The following is a 20000-nucleotide window of genomic DNA, read 5'->3' on the forward strand; positions in this document are numbered from 1 at the left end:
GTACTGCAAAGCCAGAGACGGTGATTTGCAGAAGGCACAGAGGAAGATCTGTGGCCCCAACAACCAGCCACTGACCGTGCTGGGCACATTCAGAGCCTCCCTGAAAAAGCGCAAAAAGAAAACAGAACAAGAAGTGTTTGTTGTTAAGGATTTAGTGATGCCACTACTAGGGCTTCCAGCCATACAGAGCTTACCTCTGTTGCAGCAGATAGCTGCAGTGCATGCACCAGATGACACATTCAAACAGATGTTCCCAAAAGTATTCTCTGGCTTAGGAAAGCTGCAGGGTAGCTACAAGATAGAGTTAGCTGAGGGAGCGATGCCATACGCCTTGTCAGCTCCTAGACGCGTAGCCCTGCCCCTAGTGGACAAAGTTAAAGCAGAACTCCAGAGAATGGAACACATGGGCGTAATAAGAAAAATCCAAGAACCAACAGAGTGGTGTGCAGGAATGGTGGTTGTCCCCAAGCCTAGTGGAAACATCCGGATCTGCGTTGACCTGACGAGGCTCAATGAGAGTGTGCGTCGGGAGAGGCACATACTCCCTGCCGTGGATGACACCCTGGCAAACCTAGATGGAGCCGTCGTCTTCTCAAAATTAGACGCCACAGCGGGGTTTTGGCAAATTCCCCTACATGAAGAATCAGAGCCCTTGACAACCTTCATTACGCCATTTGGGCGATATTGTTTCAGGAGACTCCCATTCGGGATATCTTCAGCGCCGGAACATTTTCAGCTCAGAATGTCCCAAATTGTTGCCGGCACACCAGGGACACTCTGCCATGCCGATGATATATTGGTGTTTGGCAAAGATCTTGCTGAGCATGACAACAGACTGTGCGAAGTCCTCAGGAAGCTACAGGATGCAGGTATGACCTTAAATGAAAAATGTGAGTTCAGTGTGAGGGAAGTGAAATTCCTAGGGCATAAAGTAAGCGCCAACGGGATCGAGGCTGACCCAAACAAAATAAAAGCCATTCTTAACATGCCCGAACCAGAGAACGTTGAAGGGGTGAGACGCTTCATGGGGATGGTGAACTACGTCTGCAAGTTTTCCCCTCACCTTCCCAATCTCACAAAGCCCCTGAGAGACCTGCTGCGTAACGACAGTGTGTGGACCTGGGACACGCAGCAGAAGACAGCNTTCGAGGCTGTGAAGAAACAGCTAAGCTCTCCAGCTGTTCTGGCACAATACAGCTCAAGAAGAGAAACACTGGTGTCAGCTGACGCATCATCATATGGCCTGGGAGGGGTGCTGATGCAGCGACAGCCAGGTGGAGAATTCAGACCAGTGGTGTACATATCCAGAAGCCTGACACCCACAGAGACTCGATACGCTCAAATCGAGAAAGAGGCTCGTCGAGTTGCAGACACGCTGTCAAGAGCGACACTCGGACCAGAGAGCAGCACCGAGAGCGACAGCCTGGAAAGAGAGTGTCAGGTCTACATCGACTACATTGTGGAACACTTACCTGCAACAAAAACAAAACTGGAGGAAATCAAAAACATACAGAACACAGATGCGACAATGAAACAACTCCGAGCATACACTGAAAAAGGGTGGCCTCTACACAGACAAGCAGTTCCAGAGAACCTGCTCCAGTATTGGCAGTACAGGACTGACATCCATGTGGCTAACGGCCTTCTCCTAAAGGGGGAAAGAATAGTCATCCCAGCGCCAATGCAAAAAGACATGCTAGAGAGAATCCACCATGGACACCAGGGCATGACAAAGTGCTTCGCCAGAGCACAACAGTCCATATGGTGGCCAGGCTTAACGAGGGAGATCAAAGAGATCGTGGGGAGATGCGAGGTATGTAGCCAGTACTCCAGCTATCGTACAGAGCCACTTCTCACAACCCCTTTACCTGCTAGGCCATGGCAAAGAGTGGCAGCTGACCTCTTCCAGTGGGGGAGGAGCCACTATCTAGTAGTCGTTGACTATTTCTCCAGATACATTGAAGTAGCCAACCTGCCAACGCTTGCAACAACGACCACAGTCGAGAGACTCAAAGTGATCTTCGCAAGGTTCGGCATCCCTGAGGTGCTAGTGACTGACAACGGGCCCCAGCTGGCCTCTGCAGAGTTTGCCGAATTTGCTCGCGAATTCGACTTTGAACATGTGACAAGCAGCCCCCGCTATCCGCAAAGTAATGGCGAAGCGGAGAGAGCTGTGAGAACAGTTAAGCAGATACTAAGCAAAAACCAAGATCACCAAAGAGCTCTCCTGGCTTACAGAACAACTCCACTAGCTCATGGAGCCTCACCAGCAGAGCTCCTGATGGGGAGAAGATTGCGATCGACAGTTCCAGTCCCTCCACAGACTCTCAAACCAAAGTGGCCAGACCTCCAAGCTTTTAGAAAGAAAGATGCAAGTTTGAAAGAGAATCAAAGGAAAGCGTATGGAGCGAGACACAGAGCAAGAGAGCTGCCCACACTCGAGCCAGGACAAAGAGTGTGGATCCGTTCAGCAAAGACCACCGGGACAGTCCAGTCATCATCAACGACTCCAAGGTCGTACAACGTGGAGACAGAGTCGGGGACCCTGAGAAGAAACCGAGCCCAGCTCACAGCTCTTCCAGAACCGGACCAGCCTGATCCAGAGCCAGAGCCAGAGCAGTCCAGCTCTGATGTGACTGTGACCAGATCGGGGCGAGTCTCCCGTCCACCTGAAAGACTGAACTGGTAACACTTAGTTTAGTGGCCTGCTGTGAACAGGGCAGAATAAACCCCTACAGCAGCGCCCGAAGGGTCAGGCAGTCTACCCTGCCCTTCAAGGTAGGAAAGAAAAAAAAAAGTTATGTTTTGAATAGAAATGAAAAGAGAATGATATTCTGTTTTAGGAAAAGAGAAAGAAATGTTTTGTTTTGAAATAGAAGAAAGAAGAAAATGTAAGCTCACAGTAGAGACAGTGTAGCTTGTTATCATTAACCATATTCCTTACTGTTGGAGTTAAATGATAAGTAAATGCAATTAATAGAATTAACGTGAAGGACTTAAGGGGATATGGTAAACAGCTAAAAGGGGGGGATGTAATGGAATGTCACGCCACTAGGTGGCTCGCTAGAATTAGGATACATATGCTGTACTCAGGTAGGGAAGTCTCAGAATAAAATACAGTTCTACACGGAGATCCACACTGGTGTTGCGGTCCACTTATTACAATGTTATAGTAGTCCACACAGCATTGTGCATTTTTAGTACCGAAAAGTACCGAAATACATGTTGATACCGATACCGGTACCAAAATATTGGTATCGTGACAACACTAGTCTTAACGAGTTAAGCATACACCTTGTTTTACACTGTGCCCTCTTGTCTTGCAAGGCAGGGAAGGTTTACAGCAATTGTGGGAATGGCATGCCACAGACTAAAGCTAGATTTATGCTTCGCTCGCATAGAATCTGCGTCCGTCCGTTTTCTGTCTATGCGAGTCCACGCCCCCCTCTCAGAGGCTCTGCGCCCGTCGTCTTGCGCCTCGAAAAAATTCTAACTATCCGTCGGACGGACGCGGAGTACGCAGACAAAAAGGCACTATGATTGGTCGTCTCGCTACTTCCTTGTTCTGTTCTTGTGGCAGCGCAATGCCAGTAGTTTGCGAGAGCAGAGCTGTATTCTGTTAAAAACTTTATTAATGCCTTGTGTGTAAATGTGTGTAAATACACGAAGCTAAGCTAAGTAACAAACAATGCATCAGTTGAACACTCGTGGCACAATGCCTGCGGTTTTACTACCGTTCCTCCACCGAATGTAAACACACGTCGGCAGAATCAACTGTCTTTACATGCTTGCATTTTCTGCTCGTGAAAACAGACTGGGTATGTCAAATAATGATACCACTGCATTGCCTTTGCAATTTGTGTGAAAATACCTAGCTAACCGGGATAGAAAGCAACATTGCTTAATAATGACCGCAGTGCTTACAATGTAGTGAAAGTAGCCTAATCGCGCAATTTCAAATGTGGCTGGCAACGAGACCTCGGACCTCGCAGAGCTCGCAGATGCATGAATACAAAATTGGTTCGTGGCCACTCCCACGCGACTTTTCACGCTCGCAGTTGCTGAAGTCTAATCTGACCTTAAGAGGGAGACACTGCATTAACACATCCTGACAAACAGCTAATCAACTAGAAGAGCAAAGGACTTCCTCCTCTGCAGATGTATCCCAATCAACTCAAGAAGAGAAAAATATTGTCCTGAAAATTGTGATCCTAATTGTCACAGTGCATCTACTGTGTCTCTCCCATAGAGGTAGAAAATAACACTAGAGAGGACACAGCAATTTGCGACAGCACTGGAAAATGGCAGCTGGAGCTTCCCAACTTCCGTAGGTAGTGTAGGTACCTTCAGGCAATGCAAGTCAATGGAGAACACGCCCACCCCTGTCAATTTTTTGACTAAAACTGTGTGAATATGAAGTAACACATTAATCAAAGACCAGATTTGAAATGTCAGGCTAAATATCTACTTAAATCATATGAGTCGATAAAATACATTTAAAAATCAAATAATATCTTTTCAACAATATGAACATAGCTAGCAACACACTTCAACTAATTGTCCTTGTATAGTGTGTTGATGGACATTTTCACATGATTAAAGGTGCCCTATTATGCTATTTAGAATAACTTTCATTGTTAATATTTTGCTTTACTGTGGTTAGTGGAGTTAATTTTGAATGATCACTTGTTTTCATGTCCATTATTTTGTATCATTGTGTACATGCACCCTACGCCGCCTGTTTGAAACGCGTGGAAGTGCAGAATGTTAGACCCTTCAACATTCTGAAATCTCGACGCAGCATGGAGCGTTTCATCAAGCATTCTATTACTAATATTACGTCAGCAGCACAGCTGTTTTTGACCTGGAATCCAACCCTGTAGCCTATGTCTAAAGTTGACAGCCAAATAGTTCACCCAATGTCCACAATTAATCTGAAAAGGACGCATCATAAGTCCCACGTTGTTATTTGTGCGCCTTGCTGTGTCATTTGCTGAAACCCAGTCCATATCCAATGCGAGTCTTCCGTGCATGGGCTTCAGTTTGATTTCAAAATCGCTTGGGACAATTTAGGCTGCCATTAATCTGAGAAAGGGTTGAAAGTGCTGGGTACAGGCGATTGCTTCCGATTTGAGGTTTCATGAAATAATACGCATATTGCATATGATGCGTAGGCTATAACGCGATTGTGACCATAAAAAAAAAAAAAAAAAAAAAAAACTAATAGCCATCTGCGCTGTCTTGTTTATTTCTGATATTCTGCGCTGAAGAATCTTTATCTTAAACATTATTAACGCAACAGTAGGGGCCTGATTGGTTAACCCGCTGTCTAGCCTTGCATACTGTAGCCCTAAAGTTGAAGTTATCAGCCAAGTTTACTGCTCGCAAACAGACAAGTGTCGCGCTGGTCTAGGTGGGAGAAGTCTAGATCTGCTGTTGACAGGTGGAAATTTGAAGACACAAAGAATGTTCTGGGATTGAAATCAGATCACATTCCCTTGTTAATGACAAGTTAACCTTCACAAAATAGGCTATCAAATAAGCTAATCATCTGCAATTGCTGTACACAGTTCAAAGGATAGGCCTATTTATTCAGCGAAGTTGTGGACATTTTCTTCGCTCCCGCGGCAGCCCCCATCTGGCTGTCAAAGACGCAGTCCGAAATTGAAAGAGTGCGCCCAGTAAGACAAGGGCACGACTTGTCGGACTCAAACCTATCAATTCAACGTCTGTCAGTGATATCGTGACACCCTATTTGTGATATGAACTCCGTGTTCAAATTCGTTCTGTGGTCTATTTGCAAGCCAGACTGAATAGGCTACTGAGCGCACGCGTTGTTGGCTTTTAAAAATGAGTTCCTGTTTGCTCGTTGTCTGTAGGCCTAATGCACAATGGTGATAGGCTATGCTTCATAAAAATACATTTCAAGGTATTTTCAGGTGCATGGTTTCATTTTAGTAACTGCATTTCTATTTAGTCCCCGGCAGAAATGATGCGCCCACTGGATTGGAAGCGCAATGGGCAGTCCTCGATGGATTGGTTTCATACTGGGTCTTATAATAACGCCTATGCCTAGTCTCGGTTTCGTGGTTTTTTTGTTCGTATTTATCGACACGACAGGATTTTTTTATATAGGCCTAACAATAGGCCCTATCCGTTTCAGTTTCAGTTTCATTATTTTTGGCATGCCGCCCGACGACTCGACCAGTTTTAAACGACGTCAAGCCTATATCCACGTTGCTCTTGCAGATATGATGAACAAAACTGCGTTGCATTTTAATTACTGAATTGTAGCCTACGCATAGCCTATATTAACTGGCTAATCCTGGCCAACATTGCTGATGCAAACGGCTGCTGGTCATGTCGTGATACCTATTTGGATAACATATCAGCGCACGTCTTCTAATTAATGTTATGCTTCAAGCGGCAATACAAGTGTAGGGTTTTCACATCTTACCAAACAAAAGTTAGTCTTGCCAACAGCATATGCAAAACGGCCCTGAAGCGAATAGAGAGAGAAAGGAGAGATTCGAGTCTTTCACCCACTTGGAAGTGTTTTGGATTCTCAGTGCGCAACTGCGTTACAAGTTCTGCCTGTTTTCGACCTTCCTCATTCAACTGTTTCTGACCAGTTAGCCATAGGCCTACCGACCGGTATTTTATCAATGTAAAATGCAGCTTTAATATCACAATGAAACAAAAATATATAACTTGGGCCACAGGTGAGTGTAGCCTCCAGTCTAGACCGATGCTGTAGCCTATTGACGGAGCCGATGTATGAATTGACCAAAAAAAAAACAAAAAAAAACGTGCGTAATGGAATAAACTTGTGGATGGCGAAATCCTACACTATCCTTGTAGGCTACACTATTCTTGTACACTATTTTGTACACTGAGTGGTGTATTCACAAATAGGATACATCTCATCACAATAGGCCTACTGTCAAATTCAGATAGGCCTAGGCTATGTGGCTGCGATGAACAAATGCGCATTAGGTCTACTGTCTCTGCAATTAATAAATGGTCTGTGACATCGTCAACACTCCATCCCATAAGCAGCAATGTTAGGTACAGCATGACGTAGACCCGTACCGGAAACAAAAGCTATAGAATGTTGAAAACCCAACCACGCGTTCTCTGACAGTTGAGAAATAGCGTTCCTGCGGCAGAGAAATTCTCCCCCAAGAGGCCAATTTGTGAAATGCAGCTTTCACCAAGCTTTTACATACAACAGATGCTGTGTAACCCAATAAATGGGTAGTGGACATGAAAAAGCATAATAGGACCCCTTTAAGCCATTTTTGACAGAGGTGAGCATCGTTCTCCGTTAATTTCCATTTCTCTGATCTACCTACAGATAATGGCCGATACAGATTGCCGTAAAAGGGGGGGCGGGGTCCTCTCTAGTGTTATTTTCTACCTCTATGGTCTATCCTCAATACATAGGAGTTTGTCTGTTGGGATGTCTCCACTGCCTCTGTGTGTCAGTGCAGAAATACTAGGTGCATAGGTACTATACGTCCTTAAACAAATTGTCATTGAGTTTGCCAAGAGTGCAAAAGATGGCCAACTATAGAGTCTGTACGTACACACTCAACCACAAACACACACAAACACAAACACACCCACACACACACACACACACACACACACACACACACACACACACACACACACACACACACACACAGTGGTAGCGCATGTTTATTAACATGAAGATAGAAAGTAGAGGTATCAGAAAAGTATAGTAAAAAAACAGCTGCTTCAACCACTGATAGATCTCTCACAATCTCAAGAAATGGGAAGCAGGACAGTAGCCATGTCCAGTGAATGTGACAAATGTTGTTACATGTGGTACATGGGTTACCTTCAGGGGCAACAGAAATAACTAGCTTGCCTTTGGTTCTACAATGGTGGAAATGGGAGCTGCAGAGAGCTGGTCTGCTATTTCCAATTCGTTAAGTGCAGCTACAACCCATGGATGGCAGCAAAACAAGTTGATGAATCGCTGAAATTATTTTGGAAACATTATTATAAGGCTGAAAATAAAACGAATTAGTGTTGCTGGACTAGAATTGATGGACTAGAGTTACAGTACATGAGTGAGAAATGTTTCGATTGTTATTGCATGTCAAGGTCATCATACCAACAATACCCAGTCCCCCATTCTCCGCAATTACATTGCAGACAAAAATAAAGTCTTGCTGTCTGGCAGCTGTAAAATACCTCCAGGTTTTTCTATAAATACTGCAGCTCGATTAACTGCCTCACTGGCCAGTATAAATGAATGCTCTCATTTCCTTTTTTTTGCTGGAAGTGTCTCATTCCTGCGTGTCTTTCAATACCTCATAAATCGGACCTTTCCTCCATGAGGCGTGGGGAGATAACCGCCTCTCTCCTTCTTCCCACCCTCTTCCCCTTAACCTCCATCTCCGTCTCAGAGAGAGAGAGAGAGAGGGAGAGAGAGAGAGAGAGAGAGAGAGAGAGAGAGAGAGAGAGAGAGAGAGAGAGAGAGAGAGAGAGAGCTGTCTGAACTGTAGCGTATTCACTATGCAGTTTCAAACATGGAGGTGTTGCATGAAATAGCCTGCCTGGAGGAGGCCAGCGAGGCTTGAGATGAGCTGACCTGGGCAGGTCACGCCATAGCTGCAGAGGAGGCAGAGGATGTAAAACTCAACTACACACACACACATGCACACAGAGACAGGCACACATATACTAACTGTACAGTATGCGGGCAAAAAAACATGCACGCACGCGCACAAACACACGCACAAACACACGCACACACACACACGCACACACACACACACACACACACACACACACACACACACACACACACACACACACACACACACACACACACACACACACACACACAGATTAAAGCCTGAAAAGCTACAGGCGACCAAGCCTCTTTCCAAGTGGCTGTGGAGTGGCCAATGGGACGGCCTGATTATGCCCGGTCACATTCTTCCTGTGCGTCAAGCCCCTGCCCTCTCTAATGATCTGTCTGTCTGGAGCGCGGGGTGGGGTGGCGTGGCGTGGTGAGGTGCGGAAGTAGGGCTGCTCGATTATGAGAAAAATCAATATCACGATTATTACAGTCAATACTGATATCACAATTTTTTAGACGACATCTCTTTTAAAGACAAATAATTGTGCTAAACAATTCACAATCTTCCCTCCTTTCAGCAGTGTGAGGGGACGGCCATAGAAAAACACACAGTGGTGTTCTGCATGAGTGTTGTGTAGCAAGTCTGCTCTGTGCTTCCAATGGCTCAAGTGGAGAAGAATGTATTGCGCTTAGAATAACCTAACTTTTGGCAGTATAAACAAATGAAACAAATATTGTTTCAACTCCATATTATGAAATTTGATATCACATTACAGCAATATTGATATCACAATAGTAAATTGGGTTATACTTTACTTTACGGATCGCTAATAAGGTGGTAATTTCGTGTTAATTTCATATAGTCCAGGACCAGCCCTGTAGACCCGTTCGCAATTTGGAGTTGAGGGCGTTTCTCACTGGAACTGACTTAGTGGGTTCCTAGACATTAAAAATCACGGAGGTGCTCGTCCCCCATAGTGCCAGATTTTTCACAATATGGCCGCCAAATATGGCCGCCATTGCCTATGTCTTTTTACCTTTTAAACTGTTAATACATATGTCATACATCAATTCTGACCAATATTTTGAGAGGAATTCATTTCTGACAAATACATGAGGAGAATGTGTGATTGTGACCTTAAAAGGTCATTGCCAAGGTCAAATTTGCTATTCTGAAGAATGTTCATAGACTTCCATTGTAAAAATGAGAAACAAATTCTCAATTATGGCATGAGGAGTTATTTGCTGATATTGCTATGATTATTTTGTGTCAGTATAGTGTCAGTATAGTCCTTAAAAGGTCAAGGTCAATGTCAAGGTCAATGTCATGTTCAAGGTCTTTTCCCTATTCTGAAGAACTCGGCCATGTGCTTGCCCATTAGGTCATTATTAAGAATAAGGAACAGCCACTATAAATGTAAATCTAACATTTCATATTTCTTAACACTTTAGGGACCATCATACTGTAGCATAAACAATGAATGAATACATGTGATGAGAAAGGCCTAGGCTTAAATTAAGCTCAAATCACAATGAATTAACCAAGATGGAACATTACACATAATACACACAGTATTTTCTGTTTTTTTCACTGAATGTGTGTATACATGCAATTTAGTGGGATGTGGTTTTATAATGACAATTATCATTTTTTAATCAAAATCATTTTTCCATGGCAAAATATAGTGCGTGAAACTCCAGCAGCATGACTGTCACATTTGCGATTTTCACACCGTCCTGTACATTTACATAATTGAAGCACACCATGTGATAACGGCTTCAGGCATTTTAATGGAAGGAGTATGCCAGGTGTGTGCTCCTGCCACCCACGTTACTTAGGCTCATGCCTTGTTTTTGGAGTACTTGCTTCTCGCAAGTAAGTTGTAGACTCTATGAACTTGAAATGCCTCTCTCTGAATGTGCCCTCTTATAGCACTACTGATGGGAGGAAATGCATTGATTCCAGCACCACTGCTGTACATTTCTACTCTGTGATCATCAAATGTTACAGCTGTTGTGGTTGACCTGGCCCCAGCCCAGACACATCAAGACAATGTTGCATCTCGCTCAGTCAATATTTCGGCCTCTCCAAAGTTAACCAAGTATTGGACTTGGTCAGAAACCATGGCTGCATCTTTAGTCCCAACCTCATGCAAACCCCCTACTCATGCAATCGTCTCTTGACAGGATATGTTCTTTGATCACAGTTTTCGTCAGTGACGCTTCAAGATGAGACTAATTGATGGAGGGGAAGCATTCTCCGCATCTCATCTGTGCTATAATGCAAGCAAATCTCCTTCATACCGAGTTCTTGGAAATATAGGCTGTAGTTAAGAATCAATGCAAATGTGTCTGTATCATTTGAAACAATATCAACTTTTCTGCACTGCTTCACACGAACAGCCCACTCAACATGCACCAACAACCTGGCATCAGGCTCCTCAATGCAGTTCAAGAGCTCTCTTCACCATCAACTGACTTTGCTGGTAGCACTTCATCACCACCAAAAACAGGGCTGACAATGATAGTAGTATTGCCTCTGGTTTGATAACAAATCATGTCTAGAACTAACAACTGGAGATTTTGCTTGTTCTCCACAGAGGCCCAGAACTTATCAAGTTGGTGAGGAATGGGTGTTTGTCCGTTCATGCCAATGATGTCAATGGCTGTTGTTGAGTTGGTATGCTGCATGCATCCGCCTTCCTTCAATGACATCTCAATGTAGGAGTCACAAGAAAGATGAGCTATGGATGTCGGCAGAAGGATGCTGCAGAGTTGATGATGGTATTGATGACAGCGCCTAAATTAGGAAATTCTGCCAGAGGAATGTGATGGATTTTTGACATGAAGTCTACCAGAACATGAGTGCAATAAGTAGACTCAGAGCTCCATTGGGTGAGATCAAGGTGAGGCTCAATTTCACTGACAACCAATGGAAGGTAACCATCAAACAGGGGTGATGCTGAAAGGACATCATGAGAAAGTATCTGCTGAATACTCATGCCCCGTTCCTTAGCAATGTCCATGCTCCTATGTGCCTCAGCTATGTCTTTGGATGAAACCAACTTCTGCTCCTTTATGATGATTGCTGGTGTCTTCTTTGGTTGATCTTTTAACTGTGGAAGATTCCTTTCTGAACCAGTCCCACTAATGTTTTGTTCTTGTTAACTAACCTATCCTGCCTGAATGAGCTGTAGACAAGCTTGCCATTTTGGAAACAGTTGCGTAGGCGACGTGCGACACTCCTGTTAACAACTGAAGCAGATTATTCTGTCCGCTTCAAAGTGGCGTTGTTGATGAGAACTTTGAGGACATCAGTGATCAAAGAAAGAGCTCAAAACTGCTACAACATTAACATTGTGTGTGGCTCCTAATGCACAGTGTCCTCCAGGATCCTTGCATACTCTCTGAATGGTGTGCTCAACCTTTACGTCACCTCCCACAGCACAGAATCAGCGATCCTGCACAACCCACTGACCTACAGAAAAGCAACGGTACAGCGCAGAATGTGTAAACACTAAAACCTTGATTTGTTCACACTGTATTCCCCAACATGTTCCACGAACTCTAAACTTTTGTGGAAACTTATTCCTGTTAAAGTTTTAGTTTTGTGACCAAATGTTTTATGTAAATACTACATACATGCATGCATATGCAGGACACAAAATCTTTCAGAAGATGATCAAAAACTTTGAAATGACTGAAAAGATTGAAAACTTCAATTCCATAATTAGATTTTTAGTTTTTAGCAGCCCAAGTCAAGTATGTACTCCAAACTCTAAAATGCACAGAAACAATGGTTTACACAAAAGATTTGAGTTGAAAACTAAAACGTTTGTGTAAGTCTTACATAAAATCAGACATGTTATGTGAAAACAAATGTTATGAGAAAAAATAAAATCTTGAATGTTTTAGTAGCTGCTACTCAAAGATCTAACATGCTCCATTGACATAAATATTTCGAGAATGGTGCAAAAATCAATGCAATTAGTACTTAGCAGACAGTTAAAAATTTTAAGTAAACAAGCACAGCATTGTTTAGCTATATTGGCTCTAAGTTTTTGATTTCAAAATTAAAAGTTTTATGTTTTCCCATTTTAGAGCCAAAAAAAATCTTGGTTGGTTTATTGATTGGTTGGTTTATACTAATGCACTAGGCTACCACCCCTCTGTTTAAACCAAATATAACATGAGCTTTAATTCCACAAACATGAACAATGCTTTATATCAAGTTTTTTTTTTATTTTGTTCCATGTGGTTGACAAACAAAAACAGTAGACAATAACACAACAATCATACAATGCACAACAATCTAAATCTAAAATTTAGACCACACAGTCAACAGTCAATATATTACAAAAGAATCAACCTCAACACATTAGGCAATTTAGTCATTTATTTGTTGTCCATTTCTGAATCTTTTATTAGGAGTTGGTGGCTGAAGGAGATCCATATAGCCTAACTTACAATAACATTTCTCCCAAAATAGTGTCAGACTTCACAACACAGTTGTTTATCCTTTGGAGTGTTGAGTAGAGCTGATGGATCATAGAGTTCTGGTGGTCCCATATCGGCTGCCTGTGGAGCATAAATAGGCCTAATAAGTTTAAGGCTTTCATGAGGACTTGTTGGATTAGGCCCCTACAGCATGATTGCTACACTGGTTTATACAGAAGTTCAATGTGCAATATGTCATCATGAAAATGCAACGCATCACTTGCAAATACACTGCAGATGTATGATACAAGAAAAAGATTTGTATGAAAGGCCTACACAGTGCTAGCCTAACTAGCAGTAGCTAACATTCTAAGCTAAGTTGCTAACAAAACATACACCCAGTGTAGCATCAAGAGCACCTAATGTCACACACAGCAACATAGTAAACTACTACACATACACACCAATACACTTTTATGGGTCTTTTCTTACCTTGAAGTGAGGTTGATAGACACATTTTTCCATGCCAAGTTGTCAGTTGTGGTTTGATGGTCACATGGTGTTGAGTAAATATATCCCCCATTGACAGATTCACCATTTTTAGAGAAGTTTGTATTTTATGTTACATTTTAATAAAATATGGTTTCTATGGTTCTGACATGGATGGGTTCTTCTTTACACAAAGCAGAAGCTGGTAAACAATAAAAAAAAAACAACTAAAACAACCAAAAAAGTGAGTGACCCAGCCTTACGATTCGAACTCTCAACCTCAAGATAAGGACATGTCAATATTGCTATATGCAGAGGACTATCCCCTACACCACTCAACTGCAGGGTTTGTATTGGTAGAAAGTTAACCCTGTTTGTTAGAAAGTATTGGACTTACTCATAATTAACAGTCAAATGTGTTTCACACATACTTTCCACTTCAAATTCGACCAACTGACATCATACCAAAACAATGATGTTTGAATGTGATTTTTTTTTTTTTTTTTTTTTACTAACATCCTGTGCTGGGAATCGAACTTGAAACCATCATGTTTTGAGGCCAACTGCTTAACTGTTAGTCCATGACTGCCCAAGCCCAACACACTGACATCCATAGTCTCATATCTCAGATACTGTATAGTTCCAATTGACATGATTTAAAGAATTTGTAACTTTCACAGTTTCATAAATAAACAATAAAGATGTACTTGAGTGGTTTTTTATTGGTAATACAGGATTCAACCTGCAATCCTCTGATCTTGTGGCCATTCCCCTATCCAGACCACAGCAGCTCAAACATTGTCTTGCTTTACCTAAGCATTTTTCTTTTGTAATTTCGCTCAAAACTAAATGTGAAAAATATTGCTAATTAAAGCTGGAGTCATGGGTCTGGTGGCCATCTGAACATTTTCATACCATGTTCTAGGAAGTAGGTAAGATTATCTCCATGTTGGGGATTGAACTTGTAACCTTTGAGGTTGAAGACCAGCTGTTTAGCCACTACTCCATGGTCGCCTCAGCTGTTGTCAAGACATCTAACCACACATTGTGTTAGGATGTCAGTTGTACTTAAAAACACAATGCCAACCAGAGTTAATTTATTGGTACCTGAAAACCTGTTGAGAACACCTAAAATGTGTATGTCATCTGGACATTTTTGCTATATTGAGTACTACAGCGTAAACTTTTCTAGTTCATTGTACTGTTGGGGAATACAGTGCAAGATACCATGATCCATAACTTAATGCAGTCATATTGTGCGAAGACTGGCATGGAATCGTCTATGGTAGCAACATATAGTTTTCTTTTCAACAACAGCATTATTAATGATGGCCGCCAAATCCAGCCAAACTCCAAAGAATTGGCAGAGCTCTGACTTCACTTCACATTCTTTCACAAAATCTAGAAAGTTTTGATTCAGGCTCTCCACTTGCTCAATCAAGGCCTCCGACTCTTTTGGGCAACGTGATTTGAAGCCAGTGAAGTGTGCCATGCCTGCACCTGTGCAAGCACTGGATAGTCTGCTTTGTCCTTGTGAGGCCAGAATACCTCCCAATGGAGAGTCCTGATCACATCCTCCACAATCAGCATACCAGTGAGAGCTCAGACATAATGACTGCCATTTAACAACAACTCTAACATGGCAGGTTCAAAGACTTCACACTCCATCAATGCATCATCCAGGCCAGAACCTCAAAGCAATTTCCCCTGATAAATGAGGATAACATGGGTCCGATGGAAAGGGCCAATACAGTGGAAGAGATCCTTGAAGTGCTCGGTCTCATACAGGTTTCGTCACACCAAATTGCCATTGATGCCTGGTTCATCTGTCTGCAAACACTGGATGTTGGATAGGCAGTGTCTGACAGTGACACACTCAGTAATGGGTCTTGGTATTATAGGAAGGAAGCCAACACATGTCATTGGCACCACAGCAGATGAGACAAGTATGTGTACAGCAGCCCGTATCAAAGGGTCTCCTCCTGTCACACCACAGCGAATCAGGCTGATCAAGAATTTCCTGATAAACCTTTTGCAGTTGCAACATGCAGTAATGTTGCTTACTTGTTTTCAGGATGCAGCAGCATGTCTGGTGGTAGGACAGGTTGAACCACTGGCTTTGCATGATCAGGTACCTCTTGGTATGGCAACTTCTTCTGCAATATATCATCAGCCTGGCTCAATTCTGTGTCCGACACCGGAGACTTTTGAAGGTGTCTGTTCACTGAGGCATCTTGAAACAGTAATAAGGCTGCATAGTGTGAACCCTTGGTATCAGAAAGTGATGATTTGTCAGCATAATCAGAGTTGTCCATACCCATTGTATAATTTTCCCTTGTAAAAGTGCTAGGTATGGGTTTCTGTCCATTTTTCGAGCATTCCACGGCATAGCTAGCAGGTAGACTATGGTCATATCTGATTGTCTGGTAGGTTGAACATGAACCGATCCTGTGGAAAGTTGTGAGAAGGTTCTTGATGTGAAGGCTCTTGCTGTGGAAAGCATGCAATGGTGTTTGCTTTATTCCACTCTGAATGTTATGCAAAAGCATTTGACAGAGGCAATGAAGTTATGTACTCTTGTGATCTCTGGATCTTCTACTTTATGTGTTGACTGTTGCTGTGCATGTGATGTGCTGTCCTCTGGCTATGTGGAAATGTTAGATTTACATTTATAGTGGCTGTTCCCTATTCTTAATAATGACCTAATAGGTAAGCACATGGCTGAGTTCCTCAGAATAGGAAAAAGACCTTGAACATGACCTTGACCTTGACATTGACCTTGACCTTTTATGGACTATACTGACACTATACTGACACAAAATAATCATAGCAATATCAGCAAATAACTCCTCATGCCATAATTGAGAATTTGTTTCTCATTTTTACAATGAAAGTCTATTGACATTCTTCAGAATAGCAAATTTGACCTTGGCAATGACCTTTTAAGGTCACAATCACACATTCTCCTCATATATTTGTCAGAAATGAATTCCTCTCAAAAATGGGTCAGAATTGATGTCTGACGTGTATAAACAGTTTAAAAGTAAAAAAAACACATAGGCAATGGCGGCCATATTTGGCGGCCATATTGTGAAAAATCTGGCACTATGGTGGACGAGCACCTCCGTGATTTTTAATGTCTAGGAACCCACTAACTCAATTCCAGTGAGAAACGCCCTCAACTCCAAATTGCGAACGGGTCTACAGGGCTGGTCCTGGACTAATAGTTATTTCATATTTATTTCAGGATAATAACTGTTTGTGTTTAGTAACAACAGCAAAATAACCACACAGTTTCCAGTGCATTGTGTGTGTGTGTGTGTGTGTGTGTGTGTGTGTGTGTGTGTGTGTGTGTGTGTGTGTGTGTGTGTGTGTGTGTGTGTGTGTGTGTGTGTGTGTGTGTGTGTGTGTGTGTGTGTGTGCGTGTGTGTGTGTGTCAACAAAGTGTCACCGTGCTGCGAGTCATCAGGGTGTCACCACAATGCACTGGAAACTGTATGGTTATTTTGCTGTTGCTAAAAACAAACAGTAAAGTGTTAACGTAAATTCTATATACTGCTGCAGCCCTATGTGGGAGATACAAAGGAAAATTGCCTTGGAGAGACGAACAACCCACTAGCCATATGTGGTGTCTACCTGAGCTCCAAATGTGAACTCCCTGCAGGCTATATTGTGGGGAGGTGGTATAAAATGGGCTGGATGGCAGATGACATATTGAGAATGATAATATTCTGATAATAATGATACGTCATGGGCAGAGCAAAGCATTTACATAGCACCCACACATGGTCTCTGTATCAAACACACACATACTGTACTACACGCACGCACGCACGCACGCACGCACGCGCACACACACACACACACACACACACACACACACACACACACACACACACACACACACACACACACACACACACACACACAGCACACTGAACAACCAAGATCAGCTGGCCTTATCTAAATCCCAGGCCTACTGAATAGAAAAAAATATATTATGTCATAGTATACTGTATGTCCAGTATCTCAATAGCGCTGTGTCGATATTCGCTACCTGTTACAAAGAATTGAATGGCCTTATCAAGTTACATCTGACTCTAACACTGCTGATTGGGGGGAGGTCAGGGCTGTTTTTTTATGAGCAACCTGCCTCTTATTCAGACAATGCCTCATTGCTGGGCTGCACCCCACTGGTATACTGGGCTGCACTCAATGGTACAGTACTAAGCTGCACTTCATTCAGCTAGATGCATGCATGCAATGCAGCATTCTAGATTGCAACAATGAACATGCATGCATACATTTGGTAAAGTTCTAAACGCACACATTTGGTAAAGTTCTACAAATGCATTCATTAACCCCTATGCATGAGCCTACTGTATGTTATAACCTTACTGTCAGCAAAATTAATGGCTATGTCTTAATCTGTTACTTGGTAAGGTGGTACCAATGTTGTTATGATATACTTTCAGTATTAGGAGTATTTTCAGGAAATAGTGAATAGGTCCGCCGGCGACCCCATCTGCACTAAGATGCTTCGAATTCCTAGAGTATTCTGTCCTGTGCAGCCCTTGAAAAGGATGATCCATTCAGACTTAAGGCTGGCTTACACTGAGCGACTTTTGGCCAGATTTTGCCACGATGTGGCACTTGCACGACTTTTTGGGAGTCGGACCAATTTCTTGCTCAATCACAGGTCAATCTTGAGTCTCGCATCGTGTAGTGTACCTCTTGATCGTGCAATCACAGGGTCGCAAGAAAATCAAAACGGTTTTAAATCCTGGTCGTCCCTCATGAGTAAATCACACAGTTAATGCAGTGCTATGACCCGATTTGACACTACACACGCAGGAATTGATAGGGCAGCGCAATTCGCTCTTGAGCACGTCCTCATCTCCACCTCAGGTGTGCATGTTCTCTCCTCTGCAGACCCGGGAAACATGCCTGTCTTGTCGCACAGTGGGAGCATTCTGCTCGCATCTGACTGTCGGCTTGAATAGTGTGAGGACGCGAGTCGTGAGATGTGAACTTCTAAATTGCTAAATTCCATGGTGCAGTGTGAGAAAGAGCTTAATACCCATGATTGAAAATATCACATAGTGTATGCCCACCTTTAGACTATTTCAATTCAGACTACATCTACCTCAGCTTCCCTCCCACACACAAACACACACATACATACTCTCTCACTCTCTTTCTCTCTCTCTCTCTCTCTCTCTCTCTCTCTCTCTCTCTCTCTCTCTCTCTCTCTCTCTCTCTCTCTCTCTCTCTCTCTCTCTCTCTCACTCTGTCTCTCTCTTTCTCTCTCAAGAAGGCAGCTGCTGCACACTCAGCACTACTTAAGGTTGCCATTATTTCCAACGAATAGATAAAGCACACACAGATAAGGGCTCTGTCGGAATCCCTCAGCTTCATTAGTTCCTTAACTGTGCCATAATTCCCAGTGTTGTGGTGCACCAGGTGGCAGGGGGGCCGGAAGCTGTCCAGAGCCAGGCATGACAGCGATGGCAAATGGGCTGGATAATTAAAAAGGATAAACCACATGGGTCCTGACACAGGGGCGTCACTCCACTGACCTCTTGAATGGGTGTGTGTGTGTGTGTGTGTGTGTGTGTGTGTGTGTGTGTGTGTGTGTGTGTGTGTGTGTGTGTGTGTGTGTGTGTGTGTGTGTGTGTGTGTGTGTGCGTGTGTGCGTGCGTGCGTGCGTGCGTGCGTGCGTGTACGCGTGTAAAATGAAAGGGTTACCATACCTATTTCCATTCTCAAACATCTGAATATTGGAGGATTTGAGCTTTGGGATTCAATCGTTGGGGCAGATTTGAGCATGAATGTATCATAAGTCCACTGTACATTCTAACACTGCCCATCTGTGCGTGATAGTTTAATTACAATCTTGATTTTTTTCAGTGAGGTGTTCATCACTTGTATTGAAAAACACTATGCCGAATGAGAATCCATCCATAATTTCCCTCCAGCCAGCCAATAAGTTGTGACATGAAGAAGCGGACATGGGGAAGAGTGGTACGTAATAAAGTGAGGTAACTGTAGTGAGGAACATGAAAAGAAGGAAGGTCCGCACCAGGGCTTTGAACCGTTATTTTTTTCCAAACGTTCCGTTCCGAACAGAAACGGAATTATAACGTTTCCGGTTCTGAGTTCCACCAATAAATTGACGTTCCCGAACCGGTTAGAACCAAAAAATATTGTTCCCGGAACGGTTAATTTCTTTCCTGTCAGCTAATTATTCCCCATAGGCCTAACTGACGTTAGCCAAGAAAGACGGAAGTGCAAATGAGTCAGCCTACATTCAAAACTGTTTATTGAAGCGGATGGAAAGAATATCCTCCAGAATTTTGTCATTCAGGGACGACCTGAGCGGAGAAGCAGAGAATAAACCTCAATGATGAAAATGTGCGCTCCACGCTGACTTGGGTCACGGGGAGCACTATGA

At 43.0% G+C, this 20000-nt stretch overlaps 1 protein-coding gene and 1 long non-coding RNA gene across 4 annotated transcripts in view; both read right to left on the reverse strand.

The window, feature by feature from the left end:
- The window catches only part of LOC134465097 (piezo-type mechanosensitive ion channel component 2), a 140598-nt gene that overhangs the window by 91600 nt on the left and 28998 nt on the right, over positions 1-20000 (reverse strand). The window lies entirely within an intron of this gene.
- Positions 12999-13630, reverse strand: LOC134466265 (uncharacterized). The gene is made up of 2 exons (XR_010038251.1): positions 13550-13630; positions 12999-13198 (listed from the first exon to the last, which is right to left on the reverse strand). It is a non-coding gene; the product is annotated as an uncharacterized LOC134466265 (long non-coding RNA).

Source organism: Engraulis encrasicolus, chromosome 16, assembly GCF_034702125.1.
Source record: "Engraulis encrasicolus isolate BLACKSEA-1 chromosome 16, IST_EnEncr_1.0, whole genome shotgun sequence".
NCBI classification, from domain to species: domain Eukaryota; kingdom Metazoa; phylum Chordata; class Actinopteri; order Clupeiformes; family Engraulidae; genus Engraulis; species Engraulis encrasicolus.